Here is a 6227-nt window from a genome sequence, read left to right on the forward strand (position 1 = left end):
GATATTCTTGCTTAGGCAATTTATTTCGTCCCTTGCCGCAGTATCAACTCACCCATGAATCCTACGCCTGACTTTAGCCAATGCACATGTTATATGTATTTATGTTTTAGTACCCGTCGGGGTTCACCCTACCCCCTGGTGTGCTTCTCCATTCTTCTGGTGGAGTCACATCCCTCTTCAGTGAAATCCTTTTGCTCCTGAGAAGGCTCTTCAGCTCCTGTGTTGCTCCCCGTATGTCGCTGATTTATTCTTCCGTGTTCCAACATGTGCCATTGTGGTAAGCAACCCATGATGGCTCCATATAGGCCTTCCTGGCTCTGCCGATCCCTCTCTTATGCAACTAGACTCTACTTAATATTGCCCTCGTACGTCCCGTCGCCCGAAGTCTCCCAAGGCAGATGTTTCTTAGTATTGTTCTTGGTTCTCTTCCATGGCCCTTCTCTCGGTAGACCACTTCTCTGTGAGTATGTTGAGCTATGGTTTCTTGCAACAACTGGAATATAATGTTAGCTCGTCTGAAACCACTCGCTTACTGTAAATCTACTCGTTCTAAGCCTCTATGTGCAGGTGGTATGTTTATGTTTATTCCTATCCCATGCTTTCTACAAAGGTGTAAATAACATTGCTATAGTTTGCTTTTGTCTAGATCTGGCGTGGGTCTATAATGTTTGTAATGATATCACTTTTAGCCCTACCTAACGTAGGCACTACTATCTTATATCTTCTTTTAAATATTTATCTGTTCAACACTAAAATCTAGCTTTTCTGACTCTATTTACCCGTTTCGAAGGAAATTTTACCTCCAACAATTGTCTTAACTAACCAAGCTTGTTCTTCCAGTCCGTACGTGTCTATAGTAGGGTTCTGGTTTAACTACTGCCCTACTACTTGTATCTCTAACCGTATAGTTTCGACCACTACTAGAACTACTCTTAGTTATTGTTGCTACTTATCTTGTTCGTTGTCTGAGCCCTTGTCTTTGCCGTCTTAATCCCTCCGGACCTTCTGATTTCGCTCCTGTTCTGCTGATTTCGATCCCTCCGATTCTTTCGATAGCTCCTCGTGTTCAGTTGTAGTGTCTTTATTTGATAATGTTTGCTGTATTCTAGGAACAATAGCTACTTGCTGAGAAAGCCTGAACCTTTCTAACTGCCTAGCCATACTAGTTCTACTTAGCCTAAAGCGTCGATTGATTACTTCAGATCCTCTTGACTGGTGCTGCTATATCTGCTGTTCGCCCGTTTTCTGTGTTTATACCGGGCCGCTGTCACTATTTGACAGCAAGGACGGCATCCTGGCACTAGCGACACTGCTAGTAGAGCCTCTATCGACCTCCTCCGTCGGTAGATTCTAGCGATCTCGTCATCTTGCTGCTCCATCTTGCTTCTGCTGTTACATTCAAAGTTCTTTCTTCGTATAAAAACTAATAAATTTCAATTTAATACTATCAAGTAGCTTAAATAAAATAGCTTTTTCACAATTATTAATAAACTAACAACTTTCCAAAGTATAGTTAAAAATGTAGTAAGTACACGTCGAGTAACTATATCTCAACGTTCTCCCTCCTCAGGGAGGGGGACGTTGTTCATTTATTAATAATTGTAAACAGTAATCCTAAGATTAATGACTCTCAAAATGAGTCATCAGTCATGTGCTGTAAAAACAGCAAAACCCTAAAACGCAGTTTATCAGATTATTCTGATAAACTGTAAAACTTATATAAGACCTAAAATAATCAAATAAACTACGTACTATAGTATACTGACCACAACCCAATTACTATTGCATATCTTCTCAGACACCGACTACTATCCCACCAGTAATGACAATATTTGAGACTTCTTCTCAGATTATTCTATTTATAGGATACGGGCCACCGGCTAGCCGAGAGCCGAGGTCCGAGACTGAGTGTGGTAACAGAGAATATGATATATTTATTTCTAGAGAATATGTCCGAGTGCTAAAGTGTTCTGCATAAAGTTTCTCATACTGATCATATGAGTTTTTACCATGGCCAACCCAAATGGTTGAACACTAATACAAACACCATCAGTATATAAATTCATTCGAACGCACCATACATTAAATACACTAACACTTTAGTTATAGTCCCAATCACCGCACGCTAACAACTATAATGGTACTATCGCAGATACCAGTAGCAATCCCAATTACTATCGCTTACCTTCTCATGCACCACATGATATACCTCCGAAGAAGACTATAATTGCACTATCGCAGTTACCAGAAGCAATCCCATTTGCAATTGCTTACCTTCTCAGGCACCACATGCTATCCCACCGAAGAAGACTATAGTTGCACTATCGCAGATACCAGTGACAATCCCAATTTCTATTGCTTACCTTCTCAGGTACAACAATAACGCTGTACGTCGTCAGCCCGATAGTAATTTGGGACTTGTTCTCAAATTAATATATGTATAGGTGGGTCAGCCTGAGTGAACGTAAGAGTAATTTGAGACTTCTTCTCAGACTATTCTATTTATAGGATACGGGCCACCGGCTAGCCGAGAGCCGAGGTCCGAGACTGAGTGTGGTAACAGAGAATGTGATATATTTATTTCTAGAGAATATATCCGAGTGCTAAAGTGTTCTGCATAAAGTTTCTCATACCGATCATATGAGTTTTTACCATGGCCAACCCAAATGGTTGAACACTATTACAAAAACCATCAGTATATAAATTCATTCGAACGCACCATACATTAAATACACTAACACTTTACTTATAGTCCCCATCACCGCACGCTAACAACTATATTGGTACTATCGCAGATACCAGTAGCAATCCCAATTACTATCACTTACCTTCTCATGCACCACATGCTATACCACCGAAGAAGACTATATTTGCACTATCGCAGTTACCAGAAGCAATCCCATTTGCAATTACTTACCTTCTCAGGCACCACATGCTATCAAACCGAAGAAGACTATAATTGCACTATCGCAGATACCAGTGACAATCCCAATTTCTATTGCTTACCTTCTCAGGTACAAAATACTATTCCACCAATGAAGACAATAATTGTACTATCGCAGTTACCAGTGCTAATGCAAAGTACCAATGCTGTATCTGTTCAAGCACCACAGGCTTTCCCACCAATAAAGAATATAGGTGCACTATCGTAGTTACCAGTAGCAATACTAATTACTGTTGCTTACCTTCTCATGCACAACATGCTATCCCACCGAAGAAGACTGGAATTGCACGATAGCAGTTATCGGAAGCAATACCAACAGTTACCAGTAGCAATCCCAATTACTATTGCTTACCTTCTCAGGCATCACATACTAGCCACAAATTAATACTATAATTGCAAAATCGCAGTTACAAGCGGCAATATTAATTACTAATGCTTACCTTCTCAGGCACCACAAGCTATCCCACCGAAAAATACTATAATTGCACTATCGCAGTTACCAGAAACAATACCAATTACTATTGCATACCCTATTGTGCACCAGATGCTATCCAAGCGAAGAAGACTATAATTACACTATCATAGTTACCAGTAGCAATCCAAATTACTATTGCCTACCTTCTCAGGCACCACAGCTATCCCACAAATGAAGACTATAATGGCACTATCGCAATTACCAGAAACAATCCCATATACCATTGCTTACTTTATCAGGCACAACATGCTATACCACCGAAGAAGACTATAATTGCACTATCGCACCTACCACAAACAATCCCAATTACCATTTCTTACCTTCTCACTCATCACATGTTATCCCACCGAAGAAGACTATATTTGCACTATCGCAGTAACCAGAAACAATATCAATTACTATTGCTTACCTTGTTGTGCACCACATGCTAACCCACCGAAGAAGACTATAATTGCACTATCGTAGTTACCAGTATCAATACCATTTACTATTGCTTACCTTCTCAGGCACCACATGCTATGTCACCAATGAAGACTATAATTGCACTATCGCAGTTTACAGTGGCAATCCCAAATACTATTGCTTACCTTCTCAGGCATCACATACTAGCCACAAATTAAGACTACAATTGCAAAATCGCAGTTACAAGCGGCAATCTCAATTACTATTGCTTACCTTCTCATGCACCACATGCTATCCCACCGAAGAAGACTATAATTGCACTATCGCAGTTACCAGAAGCAATCCCAATTTTTATTGCTTACCTTCTCAGGCACCACAGCTATCCCACTGAAGAAGACTATAATGGTACTATCGCAGCTCCCAGTAACAATCCCAATTACTATCGCCTACCTTCTCATGCACAACATGCTATCCAACCAAAGGAGACCATAGTTGCACTATCGCAGATACCAGTGGCAATCCCAATTGCTATTGCTTACCTTCTCAGGCACCACAGCTATCCCACCAATGAAGACTAAAATTGCACTATCGCAGTCACCAAAAACAATCCCAATTGCTATCGCTAACCTCCTTAGGAATCACATGCTATCCATACGAAAAAGAATATAATTGCACTATCGCAGTTATCAAAAGCAATCCTAATTCCCAATGCTTAACTTCTCAGGCATCACATGCTATCCCACCGAAGTAGACTATAATTGCACTATCACAGTTACCAAAAACAATCCCAAATACTATTGCTTACCTTCTCATGCACCACATACTATCCCACCGAAGAAGACTATAATTGCACTATTGCAGTTACAAGAAGCAATCCCAATTAATATTTCCTACCTTCTCAGGCACCACATACTATTCCACCAATGGAGACTATAATTGCACTATCGCAGTTACCAGTGGCAATCCCAATTACTATTGCTTACCTTCTCAGGCATCACATACAACTCCACCAATTAAGACTATAATTGCGCTATCGCAGGTGCTAGAAACAATCCCAATTACAATTGCTTACCTTCTCAGGCACCACATACTATTCCACCAATGGAGACTATAATTGCACTATCGCAGTTACCAGTGGCAATCCCAATTACTATTGCTTACCTTCTCAGGCATCACATACAACTCCACCAATTAAGACTATAATTGCGCTATCGCAGGTGCTAGAAACAATCCCAATTACCATTGCTTACATTATTGTGCACCACATGCTATCCCACCGAAGAAGACAATAATTGTACTATCGCAGTTACGAGTGCCAATGCAAAGAACCAATGCAGTATCTGCTCATGCACCATATTCTATCCAACCAATAAAGTCTATAACTGCACTATCGCAGTTACCAGTGGCAATACCAATTACTATTGCATACCTGCTCAGGCACCACAGCTATCCCACTGAAAGAAACTATAATGGTACTATCGCAGTTACCAGTAGCAATCCCAATTACTATTGCTTACCTTCTCATGCACCACATGCTATCCAACCGAAGAAGACTATAATTGCACTATCGCAGTTACCAGTGACAATCCCAATTACTATTGCTTACCTGCTCAGGCACCACAATTACTATCGCAGTTACCAGTGCCAATGCAAAGTACCAAAGCTGTATCTTCTCACGCACCACATGCTCTCCCACCAGTGAAGACTATAATTGCACTATCACAGTTACCAATGGCAATCCCAATTACTATTTCTTTATTTCTCAGGCACCACATGCTATCCCACCAATGAAAACTATAATTACACTGTCGCAGTTACCAGTAGCAATCCCAATTACTATTGCTTACCTGCTCAGGCACCATATGCTCTCCCAATGATGACTATAATTGCACTATCGCAGTTACCAGTGGCAATCCCAATTACTATTTCTTATCTTCTCAGGCACCACATGCAATTTCACTAATAGAGACTATAATTACTCTATCGCAGATACCATGAGCAATCTCAATTGCTATTGCTTACCTTCTAAGGTACCACATGGTATCTCACTATTAAAGACTATACTTGCGCTAACGTAGTTACCAGTAGTAATCCAAGTGCCAATGCTGTAGCTTTTCAGGTACCACATGATATCTCACCAATGAAGACTAGAATTGCACTATCGCAGTTACCAGTAGCAATCTTAAGTGTTATTAACGTACCTTCTCATGCACCACATGCTGTATATCCCACCAAAGAATATTACTGTTGCACCATCGCTGTTGCCGTGGACTTCATCTCAATCCCCATCGATTGTATCATCCGCATCGTCAACACAATCACAAACAATTGCACCGTCGAGTACTTTATTGGGATTATCTTTTAGGTATATATATATATATATATATTTGTATATATATACATATA

Source organism: Sphaeroforma arctica, assembly GCF_001186125.1.
Source record: "Sphaeroforma arctica JP610 unplaced genomic scaffold supercont1.374, whole genome shotgun sequence".
In the NCBI taxonomy this organism is placed as follows: Eukaryota; class Ichthyosporea; order Ichthyophonida; genus Sphaeroforma; species Sphaeroforma arctica.